Source organism: Panulirus ornatus, chromosome 55, assembly GCF_036320965.1.
Source record: "Panulirus ornatus isolate Po-2019 chromosome 55, ASM3632096v1, whole genome shotgun sequence".
NCBI classification, from domain to species: Eukaryota; Metazoa; Arthropoda; class Malacostraca; order Decapoda; family Palinuridae; genus Panulirus; species Panulirus ornatus.
The window spans coordinates 9913258-9935548 of record NC_092278.1 but is presented as its reverse complement, the minus strand read 5'-3'; positions in this window follow the sequence as shown (position 1 = coordinate 9935548).

The window sequence follows — 22291 nt, the reverse complement described above, 5'->3', positions numbered from 1 at the left end:
ACTATGTTCCCATAATTATATCGACATATAATTTGTCATATTGATGGCAATATTGTCTTAGAGACGGTACTGTCATGTTATCTGTATTGTCATGGTGGTTGTATTTTCAACGTGACTATATAGTCATGTTGGCTACATTGTCGTTAGAATCACATTGTTATGGTAACTATATCAACATAGTGGCTGTATTGTTAAATCACTATAACGCCATGATGGCTATTTGTCATTTTTGTTATATAACAAAGAGGTGACTGTCTTTTCATGTTGGCAATATTGTCAGAATAGCTATATTGTCGAGTATTGGGTATATATATTTCTTTTCTGGCGGTATATTATCATGATGGCAGTAATAACATTTTAGCGATATTGGCATAGCGATATAGTGTTTCAGCAGCTAAACTCTTTGGATATTTTTCGATATTATATTTTATCATGGTAGCTACATAGTAAAGGTTACTATATTTTCATGGTAACTACATTGTCATAGTGAAGACATTGGCATGGTGGTTCTATTCTTACTTTCAATATAATGCCGTCCTGGCTACATTCTCTTCGTCACTATATCAACTTGATGGCTATATTGTTATGGTTGATTTTGTCTTTCGGGGTATATTTTGTAATTAGTGACAATACTGTTGTGATTATATGATCATGATAATATTTTCATGAAAACTTATGTGGTATTGTAAGTGTAAGTGAATGGATATCATCTCATCATGTCACTTAAATTGTCATGGTTTTTACACTATAATCTTATTTATGTCAACCTGCTGATTATATAATCATGATTGGTGTATGATTATGGTAACTATATTGTAATGTCGTTTTATTTCATTGTGATAATTTTGTCATGTTGACTACAATTCCATAAGACTATAATGTTATGAGCATATCATGATGATAAATCCTGTCTGAGTCATGTTTTTTCACAGACTCTATATTGTCCTGGAGTCTATATTTTTGCTATGATCCGAAAACGAGTATCTATTAACAGTATCTATATTGTCAGGTGGTTATATTGCCATTGTGAATATATGTTGATTGTTTCTTTATTTTTGCTTTGATTATAGTGTCATATCAGTTGTATGATCATAGTATCTTTATTGTCATAGTGAATAGATTGTCGTCGTGACTATATTTTCATAATGGCTAAATTGTCATAGCAAATATCTTGACATGTGGGCTATATTTTCATGATATTTATAAAGTCATTGTAAGATTACTGTCAAGGTGACTCTATTGTCCTGGTGATTGAGTTATATCGTGATATTATTATCAAGATGGCGCTCTTGTCATGGTGGCTATATTGTAGTTTGCTGTATTTTGATTTTACGCTTTTGTGAAGATAGCTTTACTGTCAGTGTACCTATAGTGTCATGGAGAATATATTTTCATAGTGGAATTATTGTCATTATGAACACACTGTCATTTTGGCCATCTCCTTATTTTGGTTACATTTCTATCATATATATATCATCACCTTGGCTATATTAGCAATGTGATCTTTTTTTACTGTTGCTATATTTTCATTTTTTTAATCATACATATATTTGTCGTAAGTGATACATTATCATGATAAATATAACATTCCGGTAACTATATATTGGCATTTTGACTATATTGTTATTATGACAATGATATTATGTTGGATATCTTGCCAAAGTAACTTTATTGTCATGGTGTCTATTTCATGATGATGGTTATAATGTCATAGTGACTACATTTTCACGGTAGCTATGATATTGGTGTTGGGTTTGCCCTTGAGGATGTATCATTATAAAACGAGATTCTCATTTTGATTAAATCATTAGGGGACTACATTGTCGTGATATGCTATATTGTTATGGTTTCATGAATGTCATTGTATTTGTATTATTATGTTGGCTATATTCCAATGAAAGCCATAGTGGCAGAGAGGTTATATTTTCATATTATGATCATTTTGTTATGTCGATTATATTCCACTTGTGTGTATATTGTCATGGTGACTGTTGCCATAATATCTATACTGTCATTTGATTTGTTGAATTGATGGCTATATTGTCATAATGTAATGTCATGGTTCCTGTATTGTCTTGGTGGTTGTATTGTCATCGTGTCTATATGGTCATGGTGGTTATATTTCCATTAAGATTATATTGATACGGTAACTATATGGCTATGGTGGCTATATTGTTAAATGAATACATTGCCATGATGGTTATTTGTTATTTTTTGTTATATTACAAGGTGGTGATTGTGTTTTCATGTTCCCTATATATCAGGGTACCTATATTGTTATCATAAGATTACAGTCATAAAGACAATATAGACGCCATGCCAATTTTTTCACCTTAATGATATGGGTATCATGATAATATATCGCTTATAACAGAATATGCACGATTAAAAAATGACAATATACCACCTATAAATATCATGAAAATATAGCCTCCATATCAACATGTCTGTCATGATAATCTGGCCATTATGATAATATATTCATGCCGGCAATTTATTCACTATAACAATATAGCCACAGTGATCATATAACTGATGTGACAATACAGTCAAAGAAGCAAAAAAGAAATATGCAAATCATATTCACTATAGCAGTATAACTACATGACAATATAGATACTGTGACAAATAGTAGCTTTTGAATCATAGCAAACATATAGCCGGCAGGACAACATAGTCTCTATGACAAAATAGCGACCAAGACAGGATATATCATTTTAATATAGACAATTTTACAGAATAAACCATAAAACAATATAACAATCATGAAACAGTACCTGCCAAAACATTATAGATGTCATGAAATTTTAGTCAACATGACAAAATTATCATAATGAAATATCATCGGCATTACAATAGTTATCATAATCATAGACCAATCATGATCATATAATCAGAAGGTTGACATAAACAATATCACAGTATAAAAACCATGACGGTATAAGTGACATGATATGATATCCATAAATATACACTTACAATACCAAAGAAGCCGCCATGAATATATTGTTATCATGATCATATAATCACAACAATATTGTAGGTAGAGACAAAAATATCCCCAACGACAAAAATAATCATAGCAATATTGCCATCAACTTGTTATAGCGACCAAGATAATGTAGCGAGCATTGTATTTAGAATTACAATAAAGCCACCGTGCCAATGTCGTCACCAATGCAATATAGCTACTATGAAAATATAGTAACGTTGATAATGTAGCTGCCATGGCAAAATATTCAAGATAGAAAATACCCAAAAGATAGCCACAACAAGAGTTTCGCTGCTAAGACGATGTATCACCATGCAAATATCTCTAAAATGTTAGTATAGCCATCATGGCAATATATCAACAGAAGAAATACTCATCACAACGATATAGCTATTTTGACAATATACTACTCTGACGATATAGGTAACATTAAAAGACAGCCACCTCCTTGAAATATAAAAGAAAAAAAATAACAAATAGCCATCATGGCAATATGGTAACTAAACAATATAGCCATCATCTCAATATGGTAACCAAACAATATAGCCATCATGGAAATATGATTACCATTGCAATGTATTCTTAATGGCAATATAGTCACCATGTCCTTATAGTCACGATGACAATACAACTGCCATGACAATACAGAAAACTTCAAAATACAGTCTCTAAGAAAATATTGCCACTAATTCAACAAGTTAAATGACAATATAGATATTATGGCAACACAATCACGATGACAATATACTTAGAAATGTTATATAATCGTCATAATAAAATGATCCTATCATGAAAATATAATCATCCTGCCACTATGGCTTCCATTACAATATAGCCACAATAACAAAACATTCATCACGACAGTACTAAAAACCATAACAATATAGCATATCATGAAAATGTAGTCACTTGATCATTTAATGAAAAATAAAAATATCGCTTCTATTATGGTATAACCTCAAGGACAAAATTTTTTACACCATTAAGAAGCTGCCATGATAAATACAGTCACTATGACATAAATATCATGAGAAAATAGTGACCATGGCAATATAGCCAATCTGAGATTATAGTCATTATGACAATATAATCGCTATTAAAATACTGTCACTTTAATAATAAAGTTATCAAAATGATATATCGCTTGTGACAAAATATGCATGATTACATAATGACAGTATAGCACCTATAAAAAAGATCACCTTGCCACTATAGTCAAGGTGACGATATATACATCATAGCAACGTAAAGAAAAAGAGATGATAACCAGAACGACGGTATGTTCATAATGACAATACTGCAACTATGAAAATATATTCCCCACGATTCTCCAGCTTCACTGACAATAAAGCCATCTTCACAAAAAGAGTACTATTGAAAAAATAGGAAACGACTATACAGCCATCAAGACAGTACAGCCACCATGACAATAATCTCTCGATATAAATCAATCGCCAGGATATTAGCGTTACGTTGATAATGAATATACAATGAGTACATGAACATCATGAAAATATAGCGTCCATATAAATATATTTGTCGTGAAAATATAGCCTCCATTTGAATATCTTTAAAGCGACAGTTTCGCCATTCTGATAATACAGTCAAGACGCTAATATATTCACCAGAACAATAAAGTCACCATGATCACATAAATGATATGACAATATAGTCAACGCAATAATGAACGCATTCATAAATTATATCCACCCTGAGAATATAGCCATATGAAAATATAGATACCGTGACAAAATAGTCATTTTTGGTTCATAGCAAACATATAGCGTCCAAGAGAATATAGTCTCTATGACAAAATAGCGAAGAAGACAGGATTTATCATCACAATACAGTCACCTTGACAGTATAGCCAATAAAACAGTGGAACAACCATGAAAATTTACCTACAATAACAACATAGCTTACATGAAAATATAGTTACTAAAACAAATTCATTACAATGAAATACAAACGATATCACATTATGGTTTCGATGATCATACACCAATCATGATCATATAAGATAAAACCTCCAAAACAAAGCAAGGGTAGAGACAACGCAGGGAGGAATAGCTACAACCTAGCTCTGAAAGACGATAGCAGCTCCGTACACGTCGGTAGCTGGTGCGAGACTGTCATCAGGTGACTACATTGTCATGATATGCTATATTGTCATGGTTTCAGTACTGTCGTAGTTAATGTATTATTATGTTAGCTATATTGCAGTGGCTGGGTGGCTAAATTTTCATGGTAGGAAAATTTTGTTATCGCGGTTATATTGCATTCGTGATAATACTGTTATGGTGACTGTGTTCCAGTAATATCTATATTACCATTTAATTTGATGAAGCGATTGCAATATTGTCGTAGAGATTCTAATGTCATGTTGCCTGTATTGCCATGATGGTTGCATGTCATCTTGAATATATAGTCATGTTGGTTATATTCCAGTTATGATTACATGGTTATGGTAACTATATTGCCATGGTGACTATATTGGTAGGTGACTACATTGCCATGATAGCTATTTTTCATTTTTGTTATACTGTAAGGAGGTGACTGTCTTTTGATATTGAATATATTAGCAGGTTAGCTATATTGTTAAGTTAGCTATATCATTGTGGTGCTTATTTTCTTTTTCTGGTGGTATATTGCCATGATGCCTAGACTAACATTTTGGCGATATTGGCATGGTGATATAGTGTCTTATCAAATAAACTGTTATTGTGGATAGGTTCCATGGGATTTTATTATCATAGTAGCTACATTGTCAATGTTATAATATTTTTATCCATTGTCATGGTGACGATATTGCCATTGTGGCTCTATTGTTATTTTCAGTATAATGTCATCCTAACTACATTATCTTGGTCGCTATATCTACTTGCTAGCTATATTGCTATGGTTAATTTTGTTGTTGGGGATATATTTTGTCATTAACTACAATTTTGTTTTAATCATATGATCATGATAGCAATATTTTCATGGCGGCTTATCTAGTAATGTGATTGCAAGTGTATGGATATCATATTATCATGTCACTATACTGTCATGGTTTTTATACTGTGATGGTGTTTATGTCAGCCTCCTGATGATATTAACATGACTGATATATGATTATGGTAACTAAATTGTAATGGCGATTATATTTCATTGTGATAATTTTGTCATGTTGCCTGCATTTTCATGGTAGCTATATTGTTATCGCAGGAACATTTTCATTGTTGTTTCATTGTTTTATCGGCTATACTGTCAAGGTGACTATATCTTAATTAAAAATCTTGTCTTGGTCGCTATTTTGTCATGGACACTATATTGTCATGGAGCCTATATGTTTGCTATGATCCGAAAGAGACTATTTTGTCACAGCATCAATATTGTCAGGTGCTTATATTGCTATAATGAATATAATTTGAAGGCTTCCTTATCGTTGCGTTGACTGTATTGTCATATCACTTATATGATCATGGCTGTATTGTTATAGTGAATATATTGCCGTGTTGACTGTATTATCATATTGGCTAAATTGTCATGGTAAGTATGTTGACATGGAAGCCTTATTTTCATTATGTTTATATAGTCAGTGAATTATATCGTGACATTATTGTCATAGTGGCTGTACTTTCATGGTGGCTATATAGTCGTTTCCTGTATTTTGACTGTTACTCTTTTGTGAAGATTTCTTTATTTTCATTGTAGCTATAGTGTCATGGGGGATATATTTTCATAGTAGCAGTATTGTCATTATGAACATACCGTCATTTTGGCTATCTACTCATTTTGGTTATATTGCGAAGATTTACATATCGTCACCTTGGCTATATTGTCAAGGTGATCTCTTTTATAGTTGCTATATTGTCATTTTTTTAGTCACGCATATTTTTTCATAAGCGATACATTTACTATTAAGGTGACAGTATATTGTCATTGTGACAATGTTGACATTATGACTATAATCTCTTAGTGACTATATTGCTGAGATAACCATACTGTCATAGTGACTATTTCATGATGATGGTTATAATGACAGTTTGACTGCATTTTCATTGTAGCATATTTAATGGTGTTGATTTTGCCCTTGAAGATATATCATAAAACGAAAATATCCTTTTATTTGAATTATCATGTGAATATATTGCCATGATATGCGATATTATTATAGTTTCAGTACTGTCATGTTAAATGTATATTATGTTGGTTACATTACAGTTAAAGTCATAGTGGCAGGGTAACAATATTTTCATGGTTGGATCATTTTTGTTATGACGATTTTATTGTATTTGTGAATATATTCTCATGGTTATTGTCTTGCCATAATTTCTATATTATCCTGGACACTACATATCCTGAAATCTATATTGTCGTATCAGTTATATGATCATAGTAGCTTTATTGTTATAGTGAATATCTTGTCGTCGTGAATGTATTTTCATAAAGGCAAAATTGTCATAGGAAATATGTTGACATGAGGGCTTAATTTTCATGATATTCATAAAGTAATTGTAAGATTACTATGAAGGTGACTATAATAGCCTGGCGATTGATGTATATCGTGACATTATTGTCACGATAGCTGCATTGTCATGGTGGCTATATTGTCGTTTCCTGTATTTTCAATGTTACTCTTTTGTGAAGATTGCTTTATTGTCATTCTAGCTATAGTGTCATGGGGAATATATTTTCGTAGAAGCAGTATTGTCATTATGAACATATCGTCATTTTGGCTATCTGTTCATTTTGGTTACATTGCGAAGATTTACATATCGTCACCTTGGCTATATTGGCAAGGTGATCTCTTCATAGTTGCTATATTGTCATTTTTTTTTAATCATATATATTTTTTCATGAGTGATACATTATCTTGAAAACTATATCATTAAAGAGACAGTATATTGTCATGGTGACTATATTGTTATTATGACCATACAGTCATTTTGGCTATCCTTTCATTTTAGTTACATTGCTATAATGTATATATCGTCACCTTACCTATATTGCCAAGGTGATCTTTCTATAGGTGATATATTGTCATTATTTAACTCTTGCATACTTTGTCAAAAGCGAAATATTATCATGATAATTATATTCTTATGATGACAATATTGTCATAGCGACTATATTATCATTATGACTATAATGTCACATTGGGTATATTACCAAGATAACTATATTGTCATGGTGACCTTTTTATCATGATTTTTATAATGTCATAATGACTGTATTTTCGTAGAAGCTTTTTTAATGTAGTTGATATTGCCCTTGAGGATATACCATTATAGAAGAGAAATTGTCATTTTGATTAAATTATATTTGACTACATTGCCATGATATGCTATACATGATATGCTATATTAAATCTTTTATTACAGTTTCTACATTGCAATGGAAGCCAAAATAGTAGGTGGCTATATTTCCATGGTAGGATAATTTCATCACGGCGATTATATTGCATTTCTTAGTATATTGTCATGGTGACTATGTTCCCATAATTATATCGACATATAATTTGTCATATTGATGGCAATATTGTCTTAGAGACGGTACTGTCATGTTATCTGTATTGTCATGGTGGTTGTATTTTCAACGTGACTATATAGTCATGTTGGCTACATTGTCGTTAGAATCACATTGTTATGGTAACTATATCAACATAGTGGCTGTATTGTTAAATCACTATAACGTCATGATGGCTATTTGTCATTTTTGTTATATAACAAAGAGGTGACTGTCTTTTCATGTTGGCAATATTGTCAGAATAGCTATATTGTCGAGTATTGGGTATATATATTTCTTTTCTGGCGGTATATTATCATGATGGCAGTAATAACATTTTAGCGATATTGGCATAGCGATATAGTGTTTCAGCAGCTAAACTCTTGTGGATATTTTTCGATATTATATTTTATCATGGTAGCTACATAGTAAAGGTTACTATATTTTCATGGTAACTACATTGTCATAGTGAAGACATTGGCATGGTGGTTCTATTCTTACTTTCAATATAATGCCGTCCTTGCTACATTCTCTTGGTCACTATATCAACTTGATGGCTATATTGTTTATGGTTGTTTTTGTCTTTCGGGATATATTTTGTAATTAGTGACAATACTGTTGTGATTATATGATCATGATAATATTTTCATGAAACTTATGTGGTATTGTAAGTGTAAGTGAATGGATATCATCTCATCATGTCACTTAAATTGTCATGGTTTTTACACTATGATCTTGTTTATGTTAACCTGCTTATTATATAATCATGATTGGTGTATGATTATGGTAACTATATTGTAATGTCGTTTTATTCATTGTGATAATTTTGTCATGTTGACTACAATTCCATAAACCTATAATGTTATGAGCATATCATGATGATAAAATCCTGTCTGAGTCATGTTTATCACAGACTCTATATTGTCCTGGAGTCAATATTTTTGCTATGATCCGAAACGAGTATCTATTAACAGTATCTTTTATTGTCAGGTGTTATATTGCCATTGTGAATATATGTTGATTGTTTCTTTATTTTTGCTTTCATTATAGTGTCATATCAGTTGTATGATCATAGTATCTTTATTGTCATAGTGAATAGATTGTCGTCGTGACTATTTTCATAATGGCTAAATTGTCATAGCAAATATCTTGACATGTGGGCTATATTTTCATGATATTTATAAAGTCATTGTAAGATTACTGTCAAGGTGACTCTATTGTCCTGGTGATTGAGTTATATCGTGATATTATTATCAAGATGGCGCTCTTGTCATGGTGGCTATATTGTAGTTTGCTGTATTTTGATTTTACGCTTTTGTGAAGATAGCTTTACTGTCAGTGTACCTATAGTGTCATGGAGAATATTATTTTCATAGTGAATTATTGTCATTATGAACACACTGTCATTTTGGCCATCTCCTTATTTTGGTTACATTTCTATCATATATATATCATCACCTTGGCTATATTAGCAATGTGATCTTTTTTTACTGTTGCTATATTTTCATTTTTTTAATCATACATATATTTGTCGTAAGTGATACATTATCATGATAACTATAACATTCCGGTAACTATATATTGGCATTTTGACTATATTGTATTATGACAATGATATTATGTTGGATATCTTACCAAAGTAACTTTATTGTCATGGTGTCTATTTCATGATGATGGTTATAATGTCATAGTGACTACATTTTCAGGTAGCTATGATATTGGTGTTGGGTTGCCCTCAGGATGTATCATTATAAAACGAGATTCTCATTTTGATTAAATCATTAGGGGACTACATTGTCGTGATATGCTATATTGTTATGGTTTCATGAACGTCATTGTATTTGTATTATTATGTTGGCTATATTCCAATGGAAGCCATAGTGGCAGAGAGGTTATATTTTCATATTATAATCATTTTGTTATGTCGATTATATTCCACTTGTGTGTATATTGTCATGGTGACTGTTGCCATAATATCTACACTGTCATTTGATTGTTGAATTGATGGCTTTTGTCATAATGTAATGTCATGGTTTCCTGTATTGTCTTGGTGGTTGTATTGTCATCGTGTCTATATGTTCAAGGTAGTTATATTTCCATTAAGATTTTATGATACGGTAACTATATGGCTATGGTGGCTAAATTGTTAAATGAATACATTGCCATGATGGTTATTTGTTATTTTTTGTATATTACAAGGTGGTGATTGTGTTTTCATGTTCCCTATATATCAGGGTACTATATTGTTATCATAAGATTACAGTCATAAAGGACAATATAGACGCCATGCCAATATTTTCACCTTAATGATATGGGTATCATGATAATATATCGCTTATAACAGAATATGCACGATTAAAAAATGACAATATACCACCTATAAATATCAGGAAAATATAGCCTCCATATCAACATGTCTGTCATGATAATCTGGCCATTATGATAATATATTCATGCCGGCAATTTATTCACTATAACAATATAGCCACAGTGATCATATAACTGATGTGACAATACAGTCAAAGAAGCAAAAAAGAAATATGCAAATCATATTCACTATAGCAGTATAACTACATGACAATATAGATACTGTGACAAATAGTAGCTTTTGAATCATAGCAAACATATAGCCGGCAGGACAACATAGTCTCTATGACAAAATAGCGACCAAGACAGGATATATCATTTAATATAGACAATTTTACAGAATAAACCATAAAACAATATAACAATCATGAAACAGTACCTGCCAAAACATTATAGATGTCATGAAATTTTATTCAACATGACAAAATTATCATAATGAAATATCATCGGCATTACAATAGTTATCATAATCATAGACCAATCATGATCATATAATCAGAAGGTTGACATAAACAATATCACAGTATAAAAACCATGACGGTATAAGTGACATGATATGATATCCATACATATACACTTACAATACCAAAGAAGCCGCCCATGAATATATTGTTATCATGATCATATAATCACAACAATATTGTAGGTAGAGACAAAAATATCCCCAACGACAAAATTAATCATAGCAATATTGCCATCAACTTGTTATAGCGACCAAGATAATGTAGCGAGCATTGTATTTAGAATTACAATAAAGCCACCGTGCCGATGTCGTCACCAATGCAATATAGCTACTATGAAAATATAGTAACGTTGATAATGTAGCTGCCATGGCAAAATATTCAAGATAGAAAATACCCAAAAGATAGCCACAACAAGAGTTTAGCTGCTAAGACGATGTATCACCATGCAAATATCTCTAAAATGTTAGTATAGCCATCATGGCAATATATCAACAGAAGAAATACTCATCACAACGATATAGCTATTTTGACAATATACTACTCTGACGATATAGGTAACATTAAAAGACAGCCACCTCCTTGAAATATAAAAGAAAAAAAATAACAAATAGCCATCATGGCAATATGGTAACTAAACAATATAGCCATCATCTCAATATGGTAACCAAACAATATAGCCATCATGGAAATATGATTACCATTGCAATGTATTCTTAATGGCAATATAGTCACCATGTCCTTATAGTCACGATGACAATACAACTGCCATGACAATACAGAAAACTTCAAAATACAGTCTCTAAGACAATATTGCCACTAAATCAACAAGTTAAATGACAATATAGATATTATGGCAACACAATCACGATGACAATATACTTAGAAATGTTATATAATCGTCATAATAAAATGATCCTATCATGAAAATATAATCATCCTGCCACTATGGCTTCCATTACAATATAGCCACAATAACAAAACATTCATCACGACAGTACTAAAAACCATAACAATATAGCATATCATGAAAATATAGTCACTTGATCATTTAATGAAAAATAAAAATATCGCTTCTATTATGGTATAACCTCAAGGACAAAATTTTATACACCATTAAGAAGCTGCCATGATAAATACAGTCACTATGACATAAATATCATGAGAAAATAGTGACCATGGCAATATAGCCACTCTGAGATTATAGTCATTATGACAATATAGTCGCTATTAAAATACTGTCACTTTAATAATAAAGTTATCAAAATGATATATCGCTTGTGACAAAATATGCATGATTACATAATGACAGTATAGCACCTATAAAAAAGATCACCTTGCCACTATAGTCAAGGTGACGATATATACATCATAGCAACGTAAAGAAAAAGAGATGATAACCAGAACGACGGTATTTTCATAATGACAATACTGCAACTATGAAAATATATTCCCCACGATTCTCCAGCTTCACTGACAATAAAGCCATCTTCACAAAAAGAGTACTACTGAAAAAATAGGAAAAGACTATACAGCCATCAAGACAGTACAGCCAAGATGACAATAATCTCTCGATATAAATCAATCGCCAGGACATTAGCGTTACCTTGATAATGAATATACAATGAGTACATGAACATCATGAAAATATAGCGTCCATATAAATATATTTGTCGTGAAAATATAGCCTCCATTTGAATATCTTTAAAGCGACAGTTTCGCCACTCAGATAATATAGTCAAGACGCTGATATATTCACCATAACAATAAAGTCACCATGATCACATAAATGATATGACAATATAGTCAACGCAATAATAAACGCATTCATAAACTATATCCACCCTGAGAATATAGCCACATGAAAATATAGATACCGTGACAAAATAGTCATTTTTGGTTCATAGCAAACATATAGCGTCCAAGAGAATATAGTCTCTATGACAAAATAGCGAAGAAGACAGGATTTATCATCACAATACAGTCACCCTGACAGTATAGCCAATAAAACAGTGGAACAACCATGAAAATTTACCTACAATAACAACATAGCTTACATGAAAATATAGTTACTATAACAAATTCATTACAATGAAATACAAACGATATCACATTATGGTTTCGATGATCTTACATCAATCATGATCATATAAGATAAAACCTCCAAAACAAAGCAAGGGTAGAGACAACGCAGGGAGGAATAGCTACAACCTAGCTCTGAAAGACGATAGCAGCTCCGTACACGTCGGTAGCTGGTGCGAGACTGTCATCAGGTGACTACATTGTCATGATATGCTATATTGTCATGGTTTCAGTACTGTCGTAGTTAATGTATTATTATGTTACCTATATTGCAGTGGCTGGGTGGCTAAATTTTCATGGTAGGAAAATTTTGTTATCGCGGTTATATTGCATTTGTGATAATACTGTTATGGTGACTGTGTTCCAGTAATATCTGTATTATCATTTAATTTCATGAAGCGATTCAATATTGTCGTAGAATTCTAATGTCATGTTGCCTGTATTGCCATGATGGTTGCATGTCATCTTGAATATAGAGTCATGTTGGTTATATTCCAGTTATGATTACATGGTTATGGTAACTATATTGCCATGAGACTATATTGATGTCATTGGCATGATATTTTCATTTTGTATACTGTAAGGAGGTGACTGCCCTTTGATGGGAATATTTTACAGGGTAGCTTATTGTTTAAGTTACTATTCATTGTGGGCTTATTTTCTTTTTGGGTGGATATTCATATCCTAGACTAACTTTTGGCATATTGGCATGGTGATATGTGTCTTGGGCAAATAAATGTTTATTTGGATAGGTCCATGCATTTTATTTCATAGGTAGCTACATTGTCATTGTAAATTTTTTACCATGTCATGGTGACGATATTGCCATTGTGGCCTAATTGTTATTTCATAAAAATGTACTAATACTTATCTTTGTCGCTATATTATTGTGAGAAAATCTATCGTTAATTTGTTGTTGGATATATTTTTATTAATACAATTTGTTTAATCATATATCTTTGTAGCAATATTTCATGGCGGCTTATCTGGAAATGTTTGCATTGTAGGATATATTTACCAGTAAATAACTGTCCATGGTTTTTAATAACTGTGATGTGTTTATGTCGCTCATGATATTAACATGATTGATATATGATTTATGTAACAATTGTAATGGCATTAATTTCATTGGATATTTGTTGTTCCCTATTTTAAATGGTAAGTATTGGGTTTCGCAGGAACATTTTCAATTTTTGGGTTTCATTGTTTTTATGCTAATTCAAGGTACTATATCTTAATTAAAAATCTTGTCTGGTCTATTTTGTCATGGATCTATATTGTCCTGGACCATTTATGTTTGGCTATGATCCGAAAGAGACTATTTTGTCAAGCATCATATATGTCAGTATGCTTATATTGCTATAATAATAAATTTGAAGGCTTCCTTATCGTTGCGTTGAACTGTATTGTCATATCACTTATTGATCATGGCTATTGTTATAGTGAATATATTGCCGTTTGACTGTATTATCATATTGCTAAATATGTCAGGTAAGTATGTTGACATGGAAGCCTTATTTTCATTATGTTTATAATAGTCATGAATTATATCGTGACATTATTGTCATAGTGGCTGACTTTCATGTGGCTATATAGTCGTTTCCTGTATTTGAACTGTTACTCTTTTGTGAAGATTGCTTTATTTTTCATTGTAGCTATAGTGTCATGGGGGATATATTTTCATAGTAGCAGTATTGTCATTATGAATATACCGTCATTTTGGCTATCTACTCATTTTGGTTATATTGCGAAGATTTACATATCGTCACCTTGCTATATTGTCAAGGTGATCTCTTCATAGTGCTAATATTGTCATTTTTTTAGTCAGCATATTTTTTCATAAGCGATACATTATCGTGATAACTTTACTATTAAAGGTGACAGTATATTGTCATTGTGACAATGTTGACATTATGACTATAATCTCTTAGTGACTATATTGTTGAGATAACCATACTGTCATGGTGACTATTTCATGATGATGTTTATAATGACAGTTTGCTGCATTTCATTGTAGGATATTTAATGGTTTTGATTTTGCCCTTGAAGATATATCTTAAAAACGAAAATATCCTTTTTTTAAATTATCATGTGAATATATATGCCATGATATAGCGATATTATTATAGTTTCAGTACTGTCATGTTAAATGTATATTATGTTGGTTACATTACAATTAAGTCATAGTGGCAGGGTAACAATATTTTCATGGTTGATCATTTTGTTATGACGATTTTATTGTATTTGTGAGTATATTCTCATGGTTATTGTCGTTGCCATAATTTCTATATTATCCTGGACACTACATATCCTGAAATCTATATTGTCGTATCAGTTATATGATCATAGTAGCTTTATTGTTATAGTGAATATCTTGTCGTCGTGAATGTATTTTCATAAAGGCTAAATTGTCATAGGAAATATGTTGACATGAGGGCTTAATTTTCATGATATTCATAAAGTAATTGTAAGATTACTATCAAAGTGACTATAATAGCCTGGCGATTGATGTATATCGTGACATTATTGTCACGATAGCTGCATTGTCATGGTGGCTATATTGTCGTTTCCTGTATTTTCAATGTTACTCTTTTGTGAAGATTGCTTTATTGTCATTCTAGCTATAGTGTCATGGGGAATATATTTTCATAGTAGCAGTATTGTCATTATGAACATATAGTCATTTTGGCTATCTGTTCATTTTGGTTATATTGCGAAGATTTACATATCGTCACCTTGGCTATATTGGCAAGGTGATCTCTTCATAGTTGCAATATTGTCATTTTTTTTAATCATGTATATTTTTTCATGAGTGATACATTATCTTGAAAACTATATCATTAAAATGACAGTATATTATCATGGTGGCTATATTGTCATTTTTTTAATCGTGCATATTCTGTTATAAGCGATGTATTATCATGATACCCATATCATTAAGGTGAAAATATTGGCATGGCGACTATATTGTCTTTATGACTGTAATATTATGGCAACAATATAGGTACCCTGATATATAGGGACCATGAAAAGACAATCACCCCCTTGTAATATAACAAAAAATAACAAATAACCATCATGGCAATATATTCATTTAACAATATAGCCATCATGGCAATATATCAACAGAAGAAATACTCATCACAACGATATAGCTATTTTGACAATATACTACTCTGACGATATAGGTAACATTAAAAGACAGCCACCTCCTTGAAATATAAAAGAAAAAAATAACAAATAGCCATCATGGCAATATATCAACAGAAGAAATACTCATCACAACGATATAGCTATTTTGACAATATACTACTCTGACGATATAGGTAACATTAAAAGACAGCCACCTCCTTGAAATATAAAAGAAAAAAATAACAAATAGCCATCATGGCAATATATCAACAGAAGAAATACTCATCACAACGATATAGCTATTTTGACAATATACTACTCTGACGATATAGGTAACATTAAAAGACAGCCACCTCCTTGAAATATAAAAGAAAAAAATAACAAATAGCCATCATGGCAATATATCAACAGAAGAAATACTCATCACAACGATATAGCTATTTTGACAATATACTACTCTGACGATATAGGTAACATTAAAAGACAGCCACCTCCTTGAAATATAAAAGAAAAAAATAACAAATAGCCATCATGGCAATATGGTAACTAAACAATATATCCATCATCTCAATATGGTAACCAAACAATATAGCCATCATGGCAATATATCAACAGAAGAAATACTCATCACAACGATATAGCTATTTTGACAATATACTACTCTGACGATATAGGTAACATTAAAAGACAGCCACCTCCTTGAAATATAAAAGAAAAAAATAACAAATAGCCATCATGGCAATATATCAACAGAAGAAATACTCATCACAACGATATAGCTATTTTGACAATATACTACTCTGACGATATAGGTAACATTAAAAGACAGCCACCTCCTTGAAATATAAAAGAAAAAAATAACAAATAACCATCATGGCAATATGGTAACTAAACAATATAGCCATCATGGCAATATATCAACAGAAGAAATACTCATCACAACGATATAGCTATTTTGACAATATACTACTCTGACGATATAGGTAACATTAAAAGACAGCCACCTCCTTGAAATATAAAAGAAAAAAATAACAAATAGCCATCATGGCAATATATCAACAGAAGAAATACTCATCACAACGATATAGCTATTTTGACAATATACTACTCTGACGATATAGGTAACATTAAAAGACAGCCACCTCCTTGAAATATAAAAGAAAAAAATAACAAATAACCATCATGGCAATATATCAACAGAAGAAATACTCATCACAACGATATAGCTATTTTGACAATATACTACTCTGACGATATAGGTAACATTAAAAGACAGCCACCTCCTTGAAATATAAAAGAAAAAAATAACAAATAGCCATCATGGCAATATATCAACAGAAGAAATACTCATCACAACGATATAGCTATTTTGACAATATACTACTCTGACGATATAGGTAACATTAAAAGACAGCCACCTCCTTGAAATATAAAAGAAAAAAATAACAAATAACCATCATGGCAATATATCAACAGAAGAAATACTCATCACAACGATATAGCTATTTTGACAATATACTACTCTGACGATATAGGTAACATTAAAAGACAGCCACCTCCTTGAAATATAAAAGAAAAAAATAACAAATAGCCATCATGGCAATATATCAACAGAAGAAATACTCATCACAACGATATAGCTATTTTGACAATATACTACTCTGACGATATAGGTAACATTAAAAGACAGCCACCTCCTTGAAATATAAAAGAAAAAAATAACAAATAGCCATCATGGCAATATATCAACAGAAGAAATACTCATCACAACGATATAGCTATTTTGACAATATACTACTCTGACGATATAGGTAACATTAAAAGACAGCCACCTCCTTGAAATATAAAAGAAAAAAATAACAAATAGCCATCATGGCAATATATCAACAGAAGAAATACTCATCACAACGATATAGCTATTTTGACAATATACTACTCTGACGATATAGGTAACATTAAAAGACAGCCACCTCCTTGAAATATAAAAGAAAAAAATAACAAATAGCCATCATGGCAATATATCAACAGAAGAAATACTCATCACAACGATATAGCTATTTTGACAATATACTACTCTGACGATATAGGTAACATTAAAAGACAGCCACCTCCTTGAAATATAAAAGAAAAAAATAACAAATAGCCATCATGGCAATATATCAACAGAAGAAATACTCATCACAACGATATAGCTATTTTGACAATATACTACTCTGACGATATAGGTAACATTAAAAGACAGCCACCTCCTTGAAATATAAAAGAAAAAAATAACAAATAGCCATCATGGCAATATATCAACAGAAGAAATACTCATCACAACGATATAGCTATTTTGACAATATACTACTCTGACGATATAGGTAACATTAAAAGACAGCCACCTCCTTGAAATATAAAAGAAAAAAATAACAAATAACCATCATGGCAATATATTCATTTAACAATATAGCCATCATGGCAATATATTCATTTAACAATATAGCCATCATGGCAATATGGTAACTAAACAATATATCCATCATCTCAATATGGTAACCAAACAATATAGCCATCATGGCAATATATTCATTTAACAATATAGCCACCATGGCAATATAGTTACCGTATCAATATAATCTTAATGGAAATATAACTACCATGACCATAAAAACAGGATGAAAAAAAACCAACCCCCACCAAAAAACCAAATTAACGGGGAAAACCATAAAACCAATTTACATTAGGGAAAAAATATAGCCCCCCCCAATTAAAAACCAAAATTCAAATGACAGTAAAAAGTTTTTAAAAAAGGGCAACAGCCCCCCACCAGGGACAATATACACACAAGGGGTTTTTAAAATTTTCGAAAAATAAAAAAAGGGAATTATATTATGAAAAATTTTAGCCACTCTGCCACTATGGCTTAAAAATTGGGGAAAAAAATTACCCAAACACAATAAAAAACCAAAATAAAAATGACTTTCCCCCTAAAACCCAAAATAAAAAAAAAAGCATACCCACGCCCAAAGGTAAGCCCCCCCCAAATGTTTTAAATTTAAAAAAAAATGAGAAATCCCCTTTTTTTATAAATGAAACATCCCCCCAAGGGGGAAAACCCCAAACCCACCAAAAATTAAAACAACCGTGAAAAATTTTAAGTAAAACCCATGACATTATAACCATCAGTTTGAAATAAAAAACCCACCAGACAAAAAAGTTACTTTGGCAAGAAAAATCCAACATGAAATAAAATTTGTCATAAAAAACGGTAAAGCCCCCCCCAAAATCCCCTTTATATAAAAAACCAGAATTTTTTTTAGCAAACATAAATTAGTGAAAAATCACTTCCCGGCCCCAAAAAAAGGCCGTTTTTTTAAAAAAAAATAAAAAAAATAGCAAAAAAGTAAAAAAAGATAAACCTTTTGTTTTAATATACCCCCCAAGGGGGAAAAATATATTTTTTGATAAAAAAGGGAAAAGCAAAAAAAGGGAATTTCCCCCAAAAAAGACGGGAAAATTTTCCCCATAATAAACCAAAATTTTAACACTATAAAAAAATATTTTTTCTCAAAAGGACCCCCTTATGGGGTACACTGAAAAAAGAAAAATTTTATTTTTCAAAAAAAAAGGTTAATTTTTTAAAAATCCCCCCAAAAACCCAAAACAATTTTAAAAAACCATAAAACAATAAAAGGCCCATCTTGACAATAAATCACAAAAATAAAAAAACCCCCAATCCCACCGGGACAAAAAAGGGGGCCCCCAACCCTTTAAAACAGAAAATCTTAAATTTTACTTTTTATAAAAAAAAAATAAAAATAAAAAAAATTAAGCCCCCAGGGGTCAAAAATTTTTGCTATGAAAAAATTTACCCCCTTTCCCCTGAAAATAAAAAGCCCCCACAAAACAAAAAATTTTTAATTCCCCCCCTATAAAAAATTAAAGCTTACCATGACCCAAAAAAACCCTGAAAATAAAACCAAAAATAATAAAAAACCAAAAAATAAGAAACTTAAACCCCCTCATATTCAAAAAAAAAGGGCCCCAAATAACCCCCCCTGAAAATTTTCCCAGAAAAAACCCGGGTTTTTATAGAAAACTCTTTTCCCCGGTTTCATACAAAAATAAAAAAATCAGGAAAAATTAAAACTCTCTGGGGGAAAAAACCCCAGGGGGACCCCAAGAAAAGGGATTTTTTCATCATAAAATAAAAAGTCATAAGACTAAAGCGGTCATGAAAATTGGGAAGCCCCAAACATGCCCAAAAATTTCAAAAAATGAAAAAAAACCCCCATAAAAAACCAATATATTTAAAACCCATAATCATCCCCCCAAATCATGATTTTATAATAAAGAAAAGGTTTTGCCCCAAAAACCCAAAAACCCCAAAAATTTTTTAAAAACCCCTTTGAAAAATTTTAAGTGATATAAATGAAAAATTGATATCCTTTTTCATTTTCCCCATTTTTAACAATCCCAAACATAATTTTTTTTATAAAAAAATTTTAAATAAATGATCATAAAAATCAAAAACAGAAATTGCCCAACCAAAAAATTAAAAAAAATATATCACAAAAAAGCCCAAAACAAAACCCATACCCCAAAAAATACCCCATCAAGTTTTTAAAAAGGGGCCCCCAAAAAAATTTAAATGTAGCCCGGACGGCTTTAAAAATTGAAAGAAAAGGAAATACAAACACCACCCCAATTTCCCCTTCCCCACCATAAACCAATTTAGCTCCCAAATAAAAAATATGAAAAAACCCTTGGGGAAACTAGGTAGTTTCCCTTTAAAATAAAATATAAAAAATTTAAAAAAAATTTTCCACAACAAGGTTTACTTCCCCAAAAAACCCCAATATCCCCCAAAGGAAAAAAAAATCCCCCCAAAATTTAAAAATTTTTTCTCTTTTAAAATAATATCCCGGGCCAAAAAAAAGAAAATAAAAAAACCCCATTTAATTTCCGACAAAAATAGCTTTTTTCCCTAAAAAAATTTTTTCCAAAACAGGGAAAAGACAGTCCCCCCCATCATTATTAAATAAAAAAAAAAGGGACAAATAGCTTTTTAAATTGGCGAAAATTGGGTAAAATTTTAACCCAAAAAAAAGCCACTTTTGGAAAAATTTAAAGAAAAACCAAAAACCCAATGTGCCCCCCTTAACGCCCCCAATTTTGAAAACCCCCCAAAAAGACTAAAAAAAAGTCACTTTTGGCCCAATCCCCAACCCCACCTTTAAAACAGAAAACAGAAAAAACCAATAAACATTTTAAACCGTCCCCCTAAGCCCAATTTATTCCCTTTTAAAAAATTTGAAAAAATTTCATTTTGAAAATATAGAAAATTAAAAAGGGGAAACCCCAATTGGGCCCCACCATGCCCCAAAAAAATTACTCAAAATGAAAAATATAAATCCCCCCCATGAAAAAAATTAAAATCCTCCCATGAAAAAAAAATAGCCCCCCCCAAACCAAATTTTGGTTTTCCCAATTGTTTATGTAAAAAAAAAGAAAAATAAAAAAAAATTTTTACCGGGAACAGTACTGAAACCAAAAAAAACATTTTAAAAACCCCAAAACCCAGGGGCCAATGTATCCCCAAAATAATTTAAATAAAAAATAAACCAATTTTCCCCTTCTTCTATAAGGAAAATACCCCTAAAAAGGGCAAAAAATCAAAAACCCAATTTAAAAAAAGCTTTCTACGAAAATTACAGCCCATTATGACAAAAATAAAAATCATGATAAAAAAGTCCCCCCAATGCTAATATAGTTTTTTCTTGGC